We start from the raw sequence: 23612 nt of genomic DNA, 5'->3' as shown, positions 1-23612 counted from the left end.
AAGTCATCTCTGTAGCCACCCCACTACCAAAATCTTGCCACATAAACCCAATAGACTCAGATAGATGACAATGGAGATAAGAAGATAAAGCTGAATTGGGTGCATTGTCTACATATGGCTTGTATACGGCAGGAAAAAATACATGCAAATTGAGTAGAGTTTTCCTTTAAAATTGGTAGAACTGATTGAATATCAGAGTTGTAAAGTCAAAGAGAAAAGGGTGTTCACTAACACAAACATCCAGATCAACCTGCAGCAGCATGAAATATTCATATGAATTGACAGAGCCAAAGAAGGGAAAGTATTTATCACAGATAGGGCAATGATTTTATTTGACTGAGACAGCTATGAAAGAAAACCCCATTAGCACAGCGGTAGAGCACTGCAAATCAAACATTCCAAGCAGAGACTGGAATCGCTGTCTAGGCAAACCATTAGGAAAGCTTTTGGTTGCTTAGGAAAATGCCTTAGTAAAACTTACATTAATTATTCAGTCATGTCCTTATACTGTTAATGCTGTGAAAGTAAATACAAAAAAAACCCAAAACACAAACAATAATGTTCTTGTTACTTGTTTCAAGTAATTTTCAACACATTAGCAATGTAAATTACTTCTGTTAAAAAAACCCACCAATAAACAAACAAAAGAGAAGGAGCTAAAATACCCAACAGCACAGAACAGGACTCTCATTTGAGAAAAAGGTGACTGTAGCATCAAATTTATCAACAGATCTACAATACATTCTTGGCTGGTCACATTACCACATTTCTGCCTTCAACCCTTGTCTAGCACATCTATTTACTGTAAATCTTTAGAAAAGGTGTTATTTCTGTAAAAGTGTTGCCTTGGAAAGTAATACAACCCAAGAACCACGTACACACCTCTTCAGAACTGCATTTTCTGGGAAGGACACAACTAACAGGTAGTTTTACATAGCAACATACATACTGGATAGAAACAAAATGTATCCAAACATCAGGAGTGATAGGCACTACAATCTGGTATGTGCCTAAGAAAGGTTTGATATAAGTCCCACTGAGATCAATGGAAAGATTCAAGTGAAATTATTGACAGCAATGACTATATTCTGTATGAATTCTGTTTCTCATTTCCCAGGGAAATGAGACAGCAGGAACAGAGTTTGTCACGTTTTGAGGAGGAGAGTCAAAAAATGCAGAAGGTAGTAGTTCGGTTTTGGCCATTCTCCAGAAATTCTCTTAAGGTCCTACTTATCTGTTGATCCTCTGCATTTGAACTATGTGGTCAAAAGGGTTGAGCTGATTGCTCTTTGACCAAGAGAGCAGTGAAAAAGGGAGAAAGAAGGGGATATCACAAAACCAGAGTGAAAAGCAAGCTCCAGAGACAGACTAGATCAGTGCTGAAAGAGCTTTTGCACAACACAAGCTGAATTAGAGGTTTGGAATTGTAAGCAAGTACGTCCTCTCCTTGTTTTCTCTTTTCTTCAAAGAAACAGAACCTTGCACACTCTTTAAAAATGAGGAAAGGGGTACACAGCCTAGGTGAAAATACTAAAGAATTGGTACACTCAATAAATATAACTATAACTTTCTCAGTGTTTTGTTGGTGCTTGGTAAAACATGTTGACTTGTGCAGAATCTTCTAACCTATTTGAATGTAGCACAGGGAAAAAAATTCTACAGATAAGGCAAAGAAGAGGGAGGCAAAAACATATATGAGCATGGGTGAGCTTTAAACATACATTAAACTGCCAAAAGATAAACACTATAGCAGTGCTCATGCTCACACACTCTGGCTACACAGGAAAGAAAACACACGAGAGAGAAAACCAGCAGAATATTACCCAAAACTTCATAGGAAAGGGGCTATGTGCAAAACATATGCAGTTTACAAGGAATTACTGCCAAAATGCATTTGCACTTAATCTAGTGGGCAAATGGTGCCAAATAACCCTTCTGCCTTCTGTCAGGAGAATATAGGAAATGTTGAGAGGGCACTGGGGGACAGAAAGGAAGAAAAATGCCACAAGCTCCTTCTGCTTCAGCCAAGATGCTGTTGAAATCTATAAAATGTGTAGTAGAGTTACTGCTAAACACAAATAAAAGGATATAGCTGTTTACGCAGTGCTTAGAGGAAAAAGAATGTTAAAAAAGGACACATTTTCCTTTTTCGCTTTTTCCATATATATGTTTATCCTATTACATTCTTCTGTTTCCATCCTCTGTTCTGCTAGCCATAGATTTCTTGCTAGCACTAGTTTCTTTTTATAGTATTACCTTCTTCTTTCTATTTTTTCTTCTGCTCCTTCTGCTTTTATATTTGTCTCATTTTTCCGTAGTTTCTTTTCATTGCCTTTCTCTTCCTGAATTTCTCCCCTCCTCTCTTGCTCCCGTGGAGGGGCAGCAGCTGGGAAGCTGTGTCAGCATTAGCCTCCACAGTGAGTACCCGTTAGGAATAATTGACTTGCTTCACACCTTTGCAATCAATTCCCTACACAGCAGAAACCAGCTAGTAAGTCCTGGGGCAGTGCTACACAGTCTCAGATACCTGAGAAGGAAAACAGATGCCTCAGCACCAAATTTCCAGTAAAATCCCTTGAACTGAATGATGGTCCAGGCAAAACCCCTGGACAGGATCAGGAAAGCACCAGGAAGCCCAGGCTATGGGAGGGAATTCAGGAGAGACAAGACAGAAAGCAGGATAGTTTTAATACCCATGAGTAAACAACAAATCCAGAGTGAAAAAACCTATATCTAGAAATCTCTTGGTAAGTATGCTGATCTCCTCTACTGTGGCTGGAATATGGATCATGTGTTTGATTGGCTATGTTTTTGTTAGCAAACCACAGACTGACTCTAGGCTCAAGCAGTCCCACAGGCATTGATACAGTCCAGCTCATTAGTACACTGCTAGGCATAGTTTTGGTTCTGGCCACTTATCAGCCATTCTGACCTCTCAGTAGAGAGCATTCACCAGAGACCAATCCCAGTACACAGCACAGTTGAAGTCACTGTGTTCAGCAGAGGTGTGGTGGTTTGAGACCCCCAGAAATCCAATTTCCGAGTCCAAGCCCCCCCTCCCACAATTCACTCCAGTGTGAGAAGGGTTTTCCAGACACAACACAATGGGGGTTTTCCAGCCCCCCCTCAATATGGGGGGAAGGGAATTATATTACAATTATTACACAAGTAAATATTATAATACATTATATACACAATCCTAACTATCTCTCCTATGATAAAGCAGTATTTACATTGGATCAAATCTCCTCTCCTTCCAATAAAAGTCCAGAAGGGAAGAAGCAAAGATCCTTTCCATGTTTAGGGCAGCAGTGTCTCTCCTCTCCAATGCAGCAGTCATAGCTGGAGTTGTTGTAGTTAGATCTCTCTCTATTACACACAAAGGGGTCTCCTCTCACCCCTCTCAGCCTTTCGACTCCCAGTGAAGGTCTCTCTCCTGTGGATCGCGATAACGGGGACAAAGGTTCACCTCACCACGTCATATCACGAAGTGCAGGGATCTTCGTGACAGTCCCTTCCTCAAGGGGTCAAGTTCGTTCGAGTCAGAACGTTTAGGGCAGCTTTTAGTTCAGTCCTTGCCCCAAGCTTTCTACCAGAGCTCCTGTGCTCTGTCTCAGCTGCCAGCTTGGCAGCAGCAGCAGGGGAGCAAGGTCACTTCCCCCGCATTCCGTCCGGCCATCCTGGTCCAGCTTCCAGGATGTCTCTGAGCTCTTAGCTCCTCTTTCTCTGCTGCATGCTGCATTTTAGGATTTCCATCCAGTAAGAGTCCACCCCCTCCTCCTAGGGGGGGTCTCAAAGGGATGTGGGGGGAGTTTGATTCAGTTCTTACCCCAAAACTGTCTTTGTTGAGCTTAGTCCTCTCTCTCTCTCTCTCCATCACACATCTTTGTGTCTCTCTGCTTAGCTGCATGCCATCTTTGCTGCTTGTTTCTTATCTTCTTAGCCTTCTGCCACAGTTCTCCGTTCACTGCTGCTCCCCCGCTGCTTTCAGTATCTCTGGCTGTCCACTCACAGCAAGGAAACTTCCCCCAGCTCTTAGTTACAGAGCTTGGTCCAGTTTAACACTGTTTTCGAGTTTCTGCAACCCCAGCCGGGAGCTGGGGGCTCCTAGCCCTTCTCCCTCCTCATGGTCTCAGAACATGACTACTACTACTCCAACTACTTCATCATCCTTCTTTTCCAGTCTGGTGTGATATGTTTAAATTTTGCAGGGGCGCTGATTGGGTCAACGTCAAGACACCACCCCTTCGGGGGTTACCATTTTTTTAACTCCAGGAGGAAAAACACTTTTTTTCCCCACCACAAGAGGGAAGATAATTTAGCTGGTATGGGCATGACCTGTGCCATACCAATTGCCTGAGAGCCAGAGAACTAGCTGCGGATCTTTTTATTTAGTAATATAAATCAGAGATCAGAGAATGGCTGAGGTTGGAAGGGACCTCCAGAGGTCATTTGGTCCAATCCATCTGCTCAAGTTGGGTCAACTAGAGCGAGTTGCCCAGGTCCGTGCCCAGATGGCTTTTGATTATCTCCAAGGATGGAGACTCCACGATCTCTCTGAGCAACCTGTGCTAGTGCTCAGCCACCTCACAGTAAAAAAAAAAGTGTTTCCTGATGTTCAAGGGTAGCTGCTTGTGTTTCAGTTTGTGCTCGCTGCCGCTGGTCTTGTCACTGGGCACCACTGAAAAGCACCTGGCTCTGTCCTCTGTGTGCCCTCCTTTAAGGTATTTATATATTTTAACAAGATCCCTCCAAGCTGTCCCTTTTCTAGGCTGAACCATCCCAGCTCTCTCAGGCTTTCTTCATAGGAAAACTGCTCTGGTCCCCCAAACATCTTAATGGCCCTTCTCCAAACACTCTCTAGTATCTCCATCTTTCTCTTGTACTGGAGAGCCCATAAATGGAAGCTTCCACCTGGGAGGCCACTAGCATGTGCTGGTGCTTGGATATATATATATAGCCTGCACATTTCTTCATTCCTTAGTCCAACCAGTCAGTACCAGGGACAAGATCACACCAGGCTGGCTTTGTGCCCTAGCCTGTCCTCCCAGACTATCATACTATCCACCATCCTCAGCCTTCGTGCTACCTTGAAGGGTACATAAAATAAATCCTCAGCTTCATGCTTAAAAACACCACTGTGAGGCCTGAAGTCCAGACCTGCCATATCCACACTCTCTGCAGAAAACAAGGAACAGCAAGGGCACAGAAGTGTCCCATCAGGCTCAGAGAGGACTCAGAGTCAAGTCCTTTCTGACATACATACAGTCATAAATGACCAATAGGACACTAGAGGGAAAAAAAAGGAAGCCAGCAGTCCTGTCCCCTCACCAGGCAGCAGCCCCTGTGCATTCATGTGCAGTTCTGGACTTGCTTATTTGGATTCCTCAGGTTCTCTATCCCATTTAATCTCAGAATAAAACTGATGACTTGAGGAATTATTCTTTTTCCCTAAGTAGAAATAAAGTATCAGAAAGCAAATCTGAATTTTTTCAGAACCTATAAACAAGTGGGTTTTTTTATTTCTTTGCTGGGAATAGAGCCAAGCTCCAGTGATTAAACTTTAAAATGCACTCAACTGTTTGCTACTTTAAAAGCTGATTTAAGGAGTTAGTGCTACATCTTTCACTATTATTTAATGCTTTTATTATATCAACCTTTATAAACTACTAGAGGTTATTGTCTCTTCTTATTTATTCCTGAGAATGTCCATAAAGAATGTTTTTGTCCTCCCAGGGCCTATTCAAAAACAAAAGGGAGGACAGGATGGTGATGGGGGAGCTCACCTGAGCCAACTTCACTTGTAGAGGATCAGCAATGGCCCCAAAGAAGGAACCTTCCTAATCCCTGTTCTGAACTCAGTCGTAAGGTACAAAAGAAAAAATCAGTTTCAACAAGAGATAAACAGCCTACAGGCCACTAACCAAAATCTTTAACTAGCAAAGATCCTCATGGACATGGTTCAGTAAATTCAAGGGAAGGGATGTCCAGGACCAGCTTTTCATCATCATACAATCCTGGTGTCCTTGGAAGCCATCTTGCAGCCAGCTGGGTCAGCAGGGGTGTGCAGTGAGTACCCAAGGCAATACGATGGCATTGGGTCCTGCAGCCTTCCCTACCAGTGATATTTCTAACAGAAGACCTGGGTTTTCCAGCAGTCCTCACACCAACATGGTGCTGTTACCACTCAGAAGACACAGCTGCATTTCAACTGCCCCTGATGTCCCAGCCTTAGGATGTGGCACTGTATGGATGCGCTAAGACTGAAAAATACAGAAGTATTTTTTTGCTAGGAAATTCCACAATATCAAAGAGAAAAACCCCACTCATTCAGAATCAGTATGGCAGTCAGAATTTCCTGGGGAACAGACACTGCTGGGTCAAAACATGCTGTTAAGGCAACAACTTTGAAAGATGTCATGTCTATAAAGCATAATGTATAGAATACTAAAAAGCAAAATCCAAAGGGAAATAAAAAGATAGTTGAAGATGAACACTTTGAAGTTTTTGGCTCAGAAGACAGCAAGTTTAGAGTGATAAAAGGTGGATGATATCATACTGCATACAGCATAAGCAGGAGAACAGAGATCTGGCCTTATGATCTGGTATCATGCCTGCAGTCTTGGAGACTAGCTAGTGAAGGAATGATGAGGGAACAGGTAACCAAGTGCATGCACCCCACTGTGGCATTCAGTCTTTCTCCTTTAAGATGGACAGAATGTAATACTCAGGGCAATGTTACAACAAAGAAGCACTGAAAACTAATCTCCTCATTCCATTAGGTGATGGATCAGGTTATAGATACAGAAATCAGCACCTGGTTTACTTGCATGCCTTTATGCTTAGAGTACAGAATTAAATATATCAAACATACAATGTAGCTTACAAAGAAAACATGATAAATAAGAGTTTCACATTCTCTACTTTACATATGCTACTTTTCAAACCACTTTTGTGTCTTTCTTTGGTGCAGTATGGTACACAGTAACTAAAGTATACTTACCATACAATGGAATTAATTATACTCTGAATGATTTCAAGAACAGAGCCACTCCAGTGTTCCAGAATTAGTCATAACAGGATTAGATCTTCAGTTGGTAAACTGGGATAATCCTGTAAAACAGAACCCAGGAATGTCCTGATACAGAACTAAAGTCACCAAAAACTTGTGATGTGTCTTAAAATTAGTAGAAGAGTTTCTTCTGTTCTACCTACTACTCTTAGAGAGTAATTTGACGAAGATCTGGCATCCAGTTTTGGATATCCAGTAACTGAATTCATGTAACAGTTCTGATATTTTTGAAAAATACCATTTTAAAATTCTAGATTAGTAAACAACCTTCCCAAAATGCACCTGGTGTTGGTACCTGGCTTCTTGTCAAATAGACAAACAGAAAACAATAAAAAGGAACACCATACATCTAGTACATAGTATTAAGCAAAAATCCAGGATCAGCTGACATTAAAATTGCGACATTGTGCTGTGTCAGAACAAAGATTCACCCAGTCTAGTACTCTGTATCCAACAATATTGTATCTCTGACACAAGACAGAACAGGACAAATATGTCTCCCTATGTTTCCCAACCTTAAATAGTTGGGGAATTGGGGATTTCTAGAGTCAGAATGAAGTCTTCACATTTAATAGACCTGCACAGATAGTTCTGAAAACTTGTCCAGTTTCTCTTTACACCTAAGCAAACTCTTAGAATCCACAATATCCTGTGGCAAGAAGTTCCATAGTATAGCTACATGTCCTAGTTGTAAAGAGGCACTTTGGTTTTTTTGGATTTCAAACAGGCAGTATAATACTTTCAGTCATGACTTGAATTTTTATAGTGGAATGTTGGAAGAATAAAGATTATGTGTGAACAATTTCTACTGCATTTCTGTGAGCCTTGCCTTGGCATAATTGGGTGTGGACAGTAAAACTAACTGCGTAGTTAAATATGGCTACAGGCTCTGAAGTTAGAACAAAAGAGGCTTTTTGCCAAGGTCAAGGACGAGTTTTTGGCAGGTGAACAAGTTTTCTCATCTCCTATGGACACCTGTTGTGATCCAATTAGCAGTGGACAACAAAGTATGTTTTCCTTATGTATCCAATGCTCTGTGAACAAGAATCATACGTCTGAGTGTCATAAGCAGTATATAAGGTGTCTTTCTTCTAATAAAGCCGACATTTTGCCGATCAAATTGATCTGTGAGCATCCTGTTCGTACCTCTCCATCAACAGTGGAAACAAAAGTTAATAGTTTCTTGTCTAGTTATCTTTTCCATAGCATTAGTGAATTCATAGATGTCCAGCTACAGAATTCCTGGAATTTCGGAAAGAACTATGTTGTGCTCCACCTGTCTAAAGAGCTGGCTAGGTATCCTTAGAAAAAAAAAACAAACATAAAAAAGCTGCTGAGGATCAGGCAAATTGGTTTTTCTTCCACATTACATTCGTAATGATGGTTAACTAGTTTTACTTTATTGAATGCTGTTTTCTTATGTCATAATTACTGACAATTCATCTTGCACTATTTTTGCATGGCTCAAACTTCAAAGTGTTGGCAGACAGTGTGCTGATTGGATTTAACCTCTTAGAGAAAAATCACTCCTACAAGCAGCATGATGCAGATACACATAAGGTAGATCCACTTCTTCAAGCAAATATTTGGCTTTCAAAATTACTCACAAACTATCCCATTGTGGTCTGCAATCTACAGCACAGTAGACTATTAATGCTGAAATGAGGCGAAGTAACAATACACACCAAATGCCATGTGAAGATAGTCAGCACTTTAAGACTTATAGTCATGCTTTCAATGGCAGCAAATTTGTCATTTTTTTCATTTCCCCAGTCGTTTCTCCAATGTGAAGAAATAAAGCAAACAGCAATGAGAATAGAAACTACCCTAGCAGGAGTTTTGTCAGGAACTCTCTGTTTCTAGCTTCAGTCTCTTAAGAGACTGAAAGAATCCTCCATCATTCTTGCCAAAGCCTGATTTCAATGGAGGTCTTTAGACTAATATGATCACCACTGTCATTAGGGCAGAGAAGTGGTGGGGGAAAAAGAGAGGCCCGGGTATTTGCAGTTATGGCTAAAGGCAGAGTTTGAACTAAAAAGGTGGGTTTTTTTCCAGCTCTCTTTTCACTGTCTTAAGAGATTTGTTTTCACTTTCTGATCCACTTTAAATCTTTTAAAAATAATTTTCCATTCTTCATTCATTGATTGTCCTGTTTTTGTTTAGTCTCAGAAAAGCTAACTCATTCAGAATGTGAACTTCATATATTATTCAGGTCTCTGTTCAATTCCTGACCTCTGAAGTAACATAGATTGTCTTCACAGTCTTGCTGTGAGCTCCCTAAGACATTCATTACCTCTCTTGCATGTGTTTTACAGAACTTAAAAAAATAGCGCTCTGGTCTCAGCAAGGAGTCTCTGACTACCACCATAATACCATCACCATTTTATTGGGTTGATAAAGTAAACCTTCATCACGCAAACAAAAACCGAGTTCATTCCCCCCATCAAAAAGGCCCAGCAATGAACCCCTTGTCTGTGTGATTCCCAAATTCTCCATCTTCATCATGTCACTTCCTTTCAAAGGAAGATCTGTGTGGGCATATATGTGTTTATATTCTTGCTAGCAAACATATTGGTTCCACATTCAACCATAAAAGATATATTAGCTAAGAAAGGGAGGATTCTTCTGTATGACATTGATTTTTCTGATGAATACCCCAATTTTTAAAGTCTTCATTTAAAAAAAACCAAAAAACAAAAACCAAAAAACCCCAAACTGAAAAAAAAAAAACAGAGATTTTTTTTTTTAATTATTTGATTAGATAAGAACCAAATTTTAACTTCTCCAGGAAAGAAAGACTAAAATTGTGTGGTAACAGATTTAAAATAATGAGAATCCTGTGAAAAGGACAGGACTGCATTTTGTGTAATCTTGACTTTCATCTTCATAGTGAATGAATTGAAGAGCAAATGAGAAATGAATACAACAGGCAAAGCCTGGTACTTTAGATCAAGAGTGATAAGCTAAGCAACTTCCCTCTTTCAATGAGAGATAGAGAAAGCAAGTTCCACTTACCTCTCATTACAGGTAAATGGGAATACATTCCCATTTCTGCACTAGAGCAGTCCAGTGAAAAGTGCTCACAAACCACAGGCATTAGAGAACATCAGATGCCCCCTTCTCATTGTCCTTCACTTATTCGGTACTCAAATAGCATCTTGTCACCTACCAATGAAATGCAACACAAAAATTCTCAAATTACCATTAGTTTTCTTTGCAAAAAAAGGGGGAAGAAAATTCCTGAGCTGAGACACAAACTAGAAAGATTTATTTTGTCCTTGAAAACTCCTTTAAACAGCTATATTTATTAAAACAGGTTGGGGGAAGATCCTAGCAGGAAGGATACAAATTGTGGTTTACTTTTCAGTTGCAGATGAAAAGTGTTCAGCACAAAGATGTAATCAATCCTTTTACAATTAATCTTGATATTTGGGTAAGAGACTGGAGTCTAACAAGGGGTTTTGGTGATTTGTGCAAATGATCCTCTCTTGCTCTGGAGCAAAAATATACTGCCTCAAACCAGATTTACATGAGCTCTGATTTGGATACAATTAGAGCTCACACAAAAAATAATGACTACACTGTATAGATAATTGCTTCCCACTTCCAAAGTTAGTTACTTCCCACTGAAGAATGCTGTTCTGTCAAAAATTTTGTTTACAGAAACAATGATTTTAATTAAAATGGATCAGATCCAGAATGGAATCTGGAGTGGGACAAAGTAACAAAATAACTGCAGCTAGGTAACTCAGTGAGAATGCAGAACGTTCCCATCCCCATTGTATTTGATTTGAAACAAGCTGAAAAACAGACGTCTCTCAAATCTCATGTAGATGTCCAAATCAAGGCATTGTTCATTATTTTCTTCATTTGGAAACTCACTCTCCTGGGAAAATTAGCTTGTCTCCATTTACGTGTCTTTCCTTCATTTCATGTTAAGAGTTTTTACTTTTTTTTTTTTTTTTTTTTTTTTTTTTTTTTACATTGTCTATGAACTAAAATTACTGCGGTTTTCTGGTCTGTGTTGTGGATACATTTTTTTTTTAAACTTGACTTCTCAATAGTTAATGACATCTGCAATTTGTGTGGAATAAAAGACAATATTCAGCTGTTGCAAATCAATGTTCCTGCAGCAGTTTCACCACAGATCCATTGACTCATAGCAGTTGATCTTCTGACACATGTATCTCAGTCAGAGAATAGACAAGACAAGGTAGGACCTTAATAAAGCAAGAAGCAATAAAGCCACATTGTGACAAAGCCTAGTACAAAGAAGGTATCTTGGGAAATGGCTGGGCAAACACTATAAACCTCCTCTGCTTACTAAATAGAATGAGACAGCTATATCTATGACTGGAACGTCACGCAATATTTACTCTTTCCTTTAATAAACATTGATTATAGGTTTGGTGTCACATCTCCTGCTCAATATCAGATAATACGTGAATGCAGATTTCCTCTTTATATATGCTTCAGTATTCCTTGGACACCCTCCTTGCCCACCCCCCACTTCCCCACCCCAAAACCTCAATGTGTGCTGCTGGATGTGGCTGATTAAACTCTTTCTGCATTTAAAACCAAGCGGGCAATACTTAATATGAAACAGACACAAAAATCTAAGAAAGGAAGACATTCTCCAGCAAGAACCTACCGCCATGGTCCTACATGAGACAGTCCAGGAAGCTGGCTCAAAGTGCCAACCTGGTATTTGTGTTGGATAATATGCTAGTAATTTCCACATTTGAAACTACAGGAAGTTTTCTTGATGTTTATGGAATTGTAATCATGCTTTTCTGCTAGAAAGCAGAATTACATGGTTTGCTACAACCAAGTATTGACTTGCGTAGAAACAGATGCTTTCTTGCCATTTTAATTACACTCTTTTTTCTTGCATTTGCAGGGAGGCAAAAGGATGGCAAGAGGGGGAAGGTTTTTATTCATTTCATTACTGTGTAGATTCTTACACATTTTTTTCAGAAATGGTACTTGTTCTGGGGATTAAAGTTATAAGTTCCCAAACTCTTCCTGTCCTCCCAACAAGAGAAGCACTACATTAGGTTTATTTCAGTCTTCTGGTATGTCCTCTGTCATTTATGAATCTACAAGATAACTGAAATAACTTTGGTCAGTTGTTCAACAGAGACAAAACTTGTCATCAGTCTTAAAATATCAGACCACCTAAGATGGTCTGGCATTGTGTACCCCCTAAAGGCTTAGGTTGTCTTCATTTGTTATTAGTATTAATTGTGAAAGATTGCTATTGAGCTTTAAATGAAGACTAATACAAAAGAAACATTTTCTCGTATTTTAACATTTTTAACATATTTATCTTCAGAGTTAGTAGTGCACAAACTTTGTCTTATCATTAATGTGCTTTTCATGTCCCTCACTAAATACACTACATTTTGTTCAATGACTCTTCTGATGCTTTTTGCTTGAGACTTGTCCCAGCTCTCTGACCTACACTGCAACTTCTGTATTTTTCCTCCTTGTGTTGAAGCCAATGAAGAACTTACAGTTTAGCCAAGTTGGGTTTTTTACACACTTGTCTTTCCAGTGTATCCTTAGTATTAATTCACCAAAGAGTTGAGAGCTAACTTCATCTCTTTTTTTTCCCTTCAGATCTGACTCTCACAAAACATTTCAAAGATTACTGAAATCTACCATCTCAAACACCATTTTCATTTTCCTGTTTCTCCTTTGCCCCTCCCAAGAGGATGAGAAATACTGCCCTTTTACGATCAAATCCATACATTTGATCTATATGTTAATTTCCAGTTACTCAAAAAGTAACTGCTGAAAAAAGATACTTTTACCCATTATGGTTTTGAAACATACCTAGTGCTAACTCCTTATCTCTCCCTCTCAGAATATGTTTACACTGAGGAATCCCTTGCACTTTGCTTACCAGCTAGGATTCATATTTAGCCTCTGAGAACTCTTTGAAACTTTTATTGACTGTTGCAGCCAACTCTTATATCTATAATGTGGAAGAGGAAAGCAGACTCCACAAGGGAAAGACAAGACTAAATCTAACTTGCTCCCTTCCACCTCCACTGTTACAGACTTTGCAACAAAAGGGTGAAGATTCACAGTGTGCTGCTTGGCTTTCCACAGGCACAGTGAACTTTTGAAAGATGGTGTGATCTCAAGCAGCCATGGACTTTTGTCTTCAGTATGATAGGGATGGAGCAAGGGCAAACAATTGAGTTTTGTTAGATACTTCAGAGCATTCTCAGACATAGGATAAAGTCACAGCTCTAAGAATATGAAATATTCATGTAGATACAATTACAAGAGTTTCCATTATTTATCATGTCCAGTCATTCGTATCTTGTTATAGAAAAAAATTATACTTTCACTCTCTAATCCAGGCACCAGCACAAATTAAACAAAGTCAAATACCTGTGTGGATGGGAGAGCAACAAATATTGTATTAGCTGAAATTTAGTACAGAGTGTTTGACCCAGTAACAACTGACTTGGGTAACTAAAAATTATCCCTCAGAATATTGTTGAATTAAAAGGTTACTTGTTCCTAGAGCAGAACCCAAAATTCTCAGTGAGATGGCTATCTTCCATATAGAGGCTGCAAAGAAAGCAGTCTGCAGCAACCAGAAAGAGGAGAAAGCCATCTGAGGTCAGCATTGTGTTCTTTTGAGCATATGAATAATGCAAAAGGACAAGGGTGCCTTTTAATTTTTTTCCTTCTCAGAGGTGGCAGACAGATGTCTTCTGTAGCTTGGCATCTACAGTCCCTACCTGGCTTCATTGTATGGACTTAATTTCAAAGCCATGAAGCCAAGCTCATATTTTAAATCCCAGTAAAAAAGGGAAAGGCAAATGACAGAGGTTGTGCAAATTTATATGTGCAGAAGTCATATACAGCCTGAATGTGGCAGTAATACTCATTCTTCTTAAACTTTGACTTGCAAATAATTCCACATACATTAAGCTGAGGATGGAGAGCACAGTCTGGTGTTATGCCCTGTAGTCCGTAACAAGCACAGAAAATAACCACGCAAGATTAAATCAAGATACTTTCCTGCTACTGTGTGAGAAAAAGATGAGCCCTAGATGGCTTCATCATCCTTGGGCTAGCAAGCAAAATGAGATAGTCCTATGAAGATCTTCCTGCCATTTCTCTCCCACTTAGTACATTTCACTCTTATGTAATGATATCAAACTATTTGTCACTTTCCCTCTAATTAGCCTGCTTTAATAAAGATAAGAAGCAAGTTAAAGAACTAGGAAAACTATGAAGGAAAACGCCATGGCATTTGACTTTAGGGGTAACACCAAAAGGTTTAGGGGGTTCAGGGGTAGGTAACACCAAAGCTGCTACAAAAGCAAAGGGAAAATGAGAGCTCTATGCCAAAGAGCTGTGCAAAAATGCAGTAGAGACGTGGTGTGCACAGGTAATTTAGAGACACAGAGATTTTCTCCTGTGATGCACGGTCCCCATATTCAGAGGCACTCAACTCTCTCCAAGTGTGCCTGCAACAGTTACAGCTTGCAGTGACCTTATGAGAAAGGTGTGGGAGTGGATATGCCTTGCAGTGTAAGCTATTACATACAACTAGTTGACTACGACACAAGATTTAGTTTGTTCCTAAAACGGCATAATGAAGACACCCTGTCGTTCCCTACCCTGCTAATTTACAATGTATTAATTTACAATGTATTAAACAAAAACCATAATGCATGATATTATTTACACTGTATATATCTTCCCAAGGAATTATTACTTTTAGGTTGATGTTTTTCAGTTTCTTGTGTCTATAGTTCTGTCTTTTGAATATTGAATGTTTGTTTCTCTGGTACAATTTTGTACTTGGAAGAAAACATCTTAAATCATTCTTAACAGTAAGTGTCCCCAGGGGTATGGTAGAACAGAAACAGCTAAAAGCCCAACAAAACTTTTACCATGATAGCAAAGAATGATGAACTGCAATATTATCTCTAACATCAGCAAGCAACAAGGTTGTTGATGTCCTATACTTCTTCTGGTGTTCTGGTTTTCTGGCTAAGGCATAAAGCAGAGCCAACACTATTTTCAACATTGAAACTAGTATTGCACAGTGTAAACCGCTGCAAAAATCTTATTTGCTTCTGGAATATCTGTTATTCTTACTCAAGGTTTGTGTGCAGCTTGGAACCTTGTCAGCATTTAAAACACCTCCGAGTTCAAGAATGCCTACAGAGGTAGGGATTTAGATTAGATCCACTTGTAATTTTAAACAATATTATAAACCAAATCAGGCATAAGTGTTCAAGAATGAAGATTCAGAAGCCTCGAATCCATCCTCACTTGACCATCAGCATCAAAGCTTCAACATATCTACATCACTGCAGTAAGTGGCTTGTGGACCCCTAATTCACTAGGGCATTGTTTAAAACGACTTGCTCTAGCTACATTGTAGCAGGGCTCAGCAGGGCAAAATACTGATAGCAATAAAACCCAGTTGAGGATTTTTCTTTTCCTTTTGTTTTGAACAAAATATCTAATACCAGACACTGCAAAGACTGTAAAACAGCAACCTGCTTGCAAAGCACTCAGTTCTGTAAAACTTCCCACTGCATTTCAACATGAAATATCTTTCACTCTCCATAGAAATGAAAACCTATTTTGGCATGGAAAAAACATATGTACCAGTGCTTAGCTTAAGATGAAAAAACAAAAGGATGAGGAAAGAATCAGCGGCAAGAATACTGTCATGGACTGTAAAGAAAACATGATTCCAAGGTAACCTCCATTACCTCCTTCCTGGCCACATATATGCACACCATTGCTTAGCCTTAATGAAAATTCTTATTTGCCAATGTTCTAAAGGAGCAGGATTTGGCCTTTAATCAAAATGTGGTCAGATCTTATGTGCAAATTCTCTTAAAATATATTTTAAAAAAAAAGGTACCATAAAATCTGACCACTGCACAGCACAGCCTGGAAGGATCTGCAAAACTGTGGTTGCTGCTAACTGACAAGACAGGTAATACAGAAGGCGTCAGTCACCCTACTCTGGTCATCAACTCCACTAAGGAACACTACAGAGATTGTTGCCAATCTCTTTTTCCTGTCCTGTTGGAAAGCTGTCATGTATATATTCCACAGAGACAAGAAGTATAACTCACCCAAATTACAGCATTGCTTAAATACTGTAATTTGTTTGAGTCATGCTTGGGGGCTTGGACTGAAACACTATTCACGATTGAATAAGAATCAGGCATATCATAATCAAGGAGAGTAATAGAAAAATAAAGAAAATCAACATAAAATATAATTAACTTGTACCAAAAAAACCCTAAATTCTGTATTTCTAGCAAGAGACTATGATTCTTATGAAACATGATCAATTGAATTTCTGTTAGTCTTATGAAAAGTTCTTTCCTTTTTGTTTTGATTAGTAATGAAAATATGAAGAGGTGAATGAAAATTAACCAGATAAATGAATATTCAGGGTTATTCTTACTCATAAATATAAAAAGAAATGCATGAAGATCTAAATTTCAATTTAATCTTACAGTTCTAGCAATTATATTAAAGTATTATTTAAAAACTAAAGGATTGTCTTTGATAAATTCAAGATAGTGACTCAAACTAACAAGAAGAAAGAAGTTTTTTAGACAAAAGCAACGAACTAACCTGAGCTAATCTCTCTATTATGCTAAAATATAACTGAGATATTAGATATTGATTAATGTGAAATGTGGACCTTATGATCAGTAGTGTCCTAGGATGTGGTGGCTGATTCCACTTCAAAATGTTTTGATCAAACAGTCTACCACTGTATTATTTATGGCTGGAGATGACACCATGTTTTCTGATATCCAACTGACCTACTTGAAATCCTTCCCCCACACCAAGCCTGAAAAGATTAAACACAATTTTACTGGATGCAAATAAGGATCTGAGAGCATGTTGTTCATGACCTGAACTCTCCTATGAGAATGACACACAGTGCCAACCCATCTAATGCAGTCACTGGTAGGTCCAACAAGAGCATTATCAGATCCAACACTACACGGACATTGATGAGCACTTCAGGTATCGATTATCCTGACCAAGTGGCCAACAACCACCTAACAGAGCCTACATACATCCAAACAGTGGTTGCTCTATTAGATTGCTAGAGCAAGAGGACAATAGTCCAGCTCTTAAAAAGTTGACACTTATAATGTATCTGCATTGCTGTCCTCCTGCTGGCATTATCTCCCAAAGAACTGTGTCCTCACACGGGTAACACTGGGAAGCACAGCACCTGTGTGAGCAGCAGTGCATGGAGCATATCACTGAATCCTGAAAAATGGAGTACCAAATGGGCAGGACAATGCAGGCAACCACCACCGTCAATCAGATGGGGACAAAGCTGTGATGGCGACACTCCAGGACACCCAGTTGGCTTCTCTTAAACACAAATCAGAGCAGGTTCCCAACACTCTTAGATCAGCCCACCTCCAGCAGGCTGCTCCTAGTAATGAGCAGTATATATCAAGGTTTGTCTGCTTCCAAAGAATCACTCCCCTTAGATTTAGTGTTTCTGTCTGGGTGATAATTCTTCTCTATTGTAGAAACATAGAATCATTAAGATAGGAAAAGATCTTTAAAATCATCTAGTCCAATCATCAGTAGGTGTTCTTAGTTCCCAGTGCTTTAAAAATATATTTATACCTAATAATTCAGAAAAAAAATCTTAATTTAGAAGAGTTTTGTCTGCTTTTTTAGGGGAAGATTCACTCACTAAGGGATAGTGGGAAGATTTTTAAAGAGCTCTGAGTTAACTGTCTCTTTTTCCTCAGCCTTTGAAGAAGCTGAACAGGTCGAATCAATTTGACCTCCTGGAGGCTTTAATTATGTTATTGTGGTCACATAAGTAGTTGTTTCTGAACATGGTAATATCAGGGCACAAATAAGTGTTAGACCTGGCACATAGCAGGTAACAATCCTTCAGTATATCCAAGAGACGTTGCTGGGCAGTCAGTATTGGAGTAGTCTTTTCAAAAGTGGGGAATACTGACTTCATCCAATGGGCAATTCCTTGGACCTCAATGTATCTTCTTTACAACACTCTTATACCAAATTCCTTTCTTCAGTTCACTGCAATGCAGTCAGAGTTGGTGTTCAAAGAACACTGGGGTTTTTTGTTCTATTCTAGCCATTTAAAACAGTGATGTAGTACCTACACCTTCCATGGACATTTCTGGCATTTCTATTTAAACAGGAATTGTCAGAATAACAATTCATACTTTGCATCCAGGTTAATTCAATTTTCTTCCATATTACAAAGCATAATTTAACAGTAGAAGTGAAATAACAAGACTCCAGCTGTCCTTACATATCAAACAGAAAGCACTATTGCTTCTGAAGGACACTAAAAAGCCCTTATTGGCTGTCCAGTCTGTCCAGTGTCAAATTACTTTGCTATTCTTAAGTCCTAATTCTAGTTTTAGCATAGATGAAAAATGCAAATGTTTGGAAGACAAGAAGCTGATACATTGTACTTGTCATTTATAGAGCTTCCTCTTTTTGATTTTAAATTGTTTGATAAAGTTGATTAGTCAAACGTTCCCCTTTCCAAGGAGAGTACTGTGGAGCAAACAGTGTCTCCTACAGCATTCTGTAACTGCCACACAGTGGAAAAGACAATTTTGTCCAGGTGCTGGCAGGGAGGTGGAAAGAACATCTGAAAAGCACAAAGTATTTTAAAAAGTACAAGAGGTATCATGTATTTCCTTTCTGTAGTAGTCTATTTTTATAATAAATTAACTAATATATATATTGAAGTTTGTTGGACTGGTCTCTCCTACATAAAAGGAAATATTATTTATGGAATAAAATACAATAATTTAAAACCATAAACAATCCCATCAATGTAAAACAGATTCCAGTACCTGTGAATATGTATTTTATTTTCATCTACAAGAGCTCTATCACAGCTGCTTTCTCAAAAAAAAAATATCTGATGAAGCAGGTACTTCAAGTCTGAAGGCAGAAGACTCAAGGTCTGTTTAAAACTTCTCCTCTAAAAAAAGGACAAGGACTTTCCTGGGGTGCAGGACATGTAACTGAGGTAACAACAAGCAAGAGAAGCTCTACTATAATGCTCAAAATATTGCTGAAATTACACAAAACTTACTAGCAACAAGCACTTCACGTATCTTTATCATTTTTATCTAGCACTTTGATTTCCTTTTCCAGTTTTCAGCTTGCATGAAAGCCTCTATACTAAGGTCATTTTTGGAAGATATATATAGCAAATTCCCACAGAAAATCAATTTGGTCTCTCAGAGAGGAAAAAAACCCCAAACAAAAAACATATGAAACCCCAAGCGATTTGGGATTGGGTGGTCTTCTAGAAAATTACTCTGGATTCTTCTCTGTTTTGCTTCACCATATGTTCTTGAAACCACGAGGAACAAAATATGAAGACATCATACGAGTAAGTTTTCCAGTTGATCTGTATGGAGCTTACATACCAGCTGCCTGAATTTCATGGGATACAGGTTGAAATCTATTTTTCTAAACAATCCAACCCTTCTGCCAGGAAATGAGATTTTTCCTCTTATTTTCCTTCTTCACACAGCTGCAGAATAATGGGTTATTCTAAGGCAAAGAGTGAATTTACATTAGTGCACATAGTTCACACCAGGAGTACACTTTTGAAACAGACTTCTTTACTGTGAAGGTGGTGAGGCACTGGAACAGTTTGTCCAGAGAAGTTGTGGATGTCTCACTCCTAAAAGTGTTCAAGGATAGGTTGGATGGGGCTTTGAGAAACATGGTCTAGTCAAAGCTGTCCCTGCTCATGGCAGAAGTGATGAAACTAGATGATCTTTAAGGTCCCTTTCAACCGAAACTAGTTTATAATTCTATGGTCATTCCCAGTTGTTCCTCCTTTATTTCCACGGCAGAGCAGCCTGTGAGTGTTCAAACATTCTCAGCACCAGCTCTGCTGATCTGCTTCTACTGGATCCTTCTTTAGTTATGTTAGTCAAGGACTAATATATTTGTTTGAGGCACAGCTTTGTGAGAGGAGGTCAGCACTCTTCAGGCAGAGCACCCAGATTCCTTACTCCTATTCACTTGCCCAAGACCAAAATTTCTCCCTTGGTTTTTGGGTTGACTCCAAGCAGAGTTTACCTTCCTCTCAAGTGGGATGAAAATTCAGAGGAAAGAGACTACCATGAAAGTATTTAGACCTTTTGATAGAAAATATTGAATTAAAATTAAAAATAATTTTAAAAACTAAATGACAAAAATATAATGTCTGAATCAACACCCAGAAAAACAGCAGCAGAACAATGTGCTGTCTTAAAATATATTCAAGGCTTTTACATCTACAATTCATGCAGTTGGTCCTAATAACCTATTTACTAATTCATCTGTTAGTTCCAGGAAACCATACCATTCCCTTTCCTCCTGTCCTCTGCCAATTATTCCTACTTCACTGTAATCCTCCAGACTGCCACTCCAGCAGTTTCACATAAAAAACCCACATTAATTTGACCCAACACAGCACAGAATGTTACCCATAAGTGTCAGGGTCCAGACAAAAGTAAAAAGAACTTACAGAGTAATAATCAGAAAAAGATGAAATACTCAGAAATGAAAGAATGTATTCCTTGTTACACAGTTGGACATGAAGCCACCTGGTCCCACAGGATAGTCACCTGGCTTTATCCCTCAAGGTCTAAAGTCCCAATATACTTAGCGGTATATGGTGCTATATTTAGTTTTCAGCCTAAATGTCTTGGAATCCAAAGCCACACAATAACACTGAGTAATATCCATATGGGGAGTTTTTGGCTAAAAAGAAAAGGCATCAAATATGTATATTGCCATGCTGTCCATGTGACAACCATGCTACTGCAAATTTTATGTGACATTGCCAAGGAAAACATATCCTGTAGAGACAAAAGTCACATGCACACGGACAGAAAGGAAGTATTGCACAGCACCTGCATGCTTACTGCTGCAGGAAAGAGCTGGGCTTGCTGTCACTGTCACTCACAGACAGTCTCTGCTCCAGTTCGCAGCAGAGAGAGATTGAGACATTAGCACCATGACTTGTGCTCTGACTACTTACGCTGGTGATGCTGGCCAAGCCCACTGCAGAATAGATATAAGGAAATATCTCCATCCCTCTGTTCTCATGCTACCTTCTTGCTCCAAACCCAACTCTCAGCTTTGTGCTGGAACAGCACAAAGTGTATGCTTAGCTAGACACTGTCTTTTGCTGCCTCAGCTAAACAGGAGAAAATGTTTGGCAAATAAATAGAGAAAGCAGTTGAGGATAGAGATATCTTGATTATCAAGGGGAAAAGGTTAGAGAAACTCAACTCTTTTAACAGACTCTTGCCAGAAAACAAATTTTAAAAAGCCTGAAGTGTCTAAACTATGGTATCATCCAGCTTCCACCTCAGGGATACACCTATATTAGCATTTACTGCATTGCAGGGTTCACATTAGATTTAAGTTTGTTTTGCATGTGTACTTGGATTCTTGCAATATCACTCAAGCTCTGGTGCAGTCAAAGTACTCTTCTTTCTGGTGATCTAAGGCTGAAATCATGTGCTTGAGCAGCCTCTGCCTTACCCCACATGTGATGGTGGCACCAGGCCCTCCTGTGGCTGACACTTTACTCATCCATGATGCACATCTAGACCCAGCACTTGACAAAAACACTGGTCGAACCACAAATTAAACCACAAATTAAACCTTAATTCTTTCCTCTTTGTGCCACATCTGTGAAGTAATACATAGTTTGCGTTTCTGCAGGCAACTCACCTCAGAGTCCTGATGTCATATTTGCTCATGCTGAACAGGTTGTCTGGTCTTTTATCTCTGCTCAAAACAATTTGAAAATGCCGTTAATTAACATATATTTACCGAGGATTGAAACTTGCCAACAGTTTCAAACAATTAGGAAAATCTGGTGTTCAAAAGTGTATTACCCAAGTTACAGATGGTGCAGCACTGCTGACTTAAATAACTTGACATCATTCCTGTTTTCTCTATTCCATTTCATATGTTGTTGCCTTTCTGTCTATTCATGAACACAAATAGGAGGTTTGGCTACCACACCTGCGCACACACATGTGCACACACACACACACACTCTCTCTCTCACTCCATTTGTCCAGTCCTGGATATATTTATAAGTGAAATTATACTCTAAATCAGCTTAACATAAATGAACTCCTATAGTGCATATTTGTTCAATCAGGCAAATATATCAGATTTAAATGCCTGCACTTATATTTATATCCCTCCGATATGAATTATGTATATGCATATATTAGTAAGTGCTCTGTCTTTCTCTTCTGTTAAGCTTTGGGCTGGTCCCTCGGGAACTCATTATCTACAGAGGTTCACAAGGGCTTGATGTGACTATATAAGAATTGTTATTGTGTCTTCCCAGAAAGATTGTTAAACACTTCCCAGACACCTACAGTTCAATTCAGTGTTGACTATTTAATTGTCTAATAGTAGTGAGTACTTTTCCCACCAAGTCAAAACAGGGAAACTGAATTATCAGGAATATTGCCATTTGCTTTTGGGTATTTTTTGGTTTTGTGTTTTGGTTTTTTGTTTGGTTGGTTTTTTTGTGTTTTTGTTTTTTTTTTTTTTCTGGAGACAGACACAGCTATTAAACTGGCACTTCGACAGGTACTGCTGGAATAATTTCACGGCTGGCAAATTGCTTCAACTTATATTTCTGTTTTCAAAAAAGGTTTTGATTTTACTTTCTTTTTTTTAATCAACCTGGGATGGCAACTCTGCCTGATGCCGGCACCGGTGTGGGAGATGAAAGGCAGCTCGCAGCTCAGGTGCCGTATCCCACTCGGCAACGCCCTGCCAGTGGCTGGAAGGCGGTGAGAGAGCTGGTCCATCGCCATCCCCGCCAGCCTCCACAACCTTCGCACCCCAACCAGGGCGCACTGGGACGCGGCAGCCACGCCATTCCCGCTCCCGCCCGTCACCGCTCCCCATTCAACACCGGCGCCCTCGGCATTCCCCGCGCCTTCAGTTCGGCCACCCGCTGGCCACTAGCCAAGCCAGGGCTCCCCCGCGCTGAGGAGGTGCCGACAGGCTAGCTTTTCCCCACTCTCAGGCCTCGTGACACCCTCCTGCCACGGGACTTCGTGACTTTTCCGTGGATTTATTTCCCTCGTGCAGCTGGATCGCCCTCTGCCGGCCGCGGCGGGAAGGGCGCGGGCGGGATGCGCGGGGCGATGTGCGGCCGGCAGGACCGGAGCGAGGAAACAGGATGGGGAAGCAGTGCTGTTCTCCCTCCCAGGAGCCCTGTCTTCTATGGGTTAGGAGCACCCGCGCCCCGGCACTCTGCACCCCCGCACGCTCCGCGCAGCACAGGCGGCTCCCAGGGGAGCCTCGGTGTCTCAGGGCTCCCCGGCTCCCTTCCCGGAGAGGGAAAAGCAACCGGTGGACTCAATTGCCCCCAAGCTGTAAATTTTAAGACACAGACTGGGCATGGTGACGCCGGAGCCCAGAGCTGGGTCCCGAGGAGCGGCTGTTCCAGGGG

Source organism: Manacus vitellinus, unplaced genomic scaffold, assembly GCF_001715985.3.
Source record: "Manacus vitellinus isolate BGI_N305 unplaced genomic scaffold, ASM171598v3 scaffold_3_pilon, whole genome shotgun sequence".
Taxonomy (NCBI): domain Eukaryota; kingdom Metazoa; phylum Chordata; class Aves; order Passeriformes; family Pipridae; genus Manacus; species Manacus vitellinus.
This window is presented reverse-complemented; position numbering follows the sequence as displayed.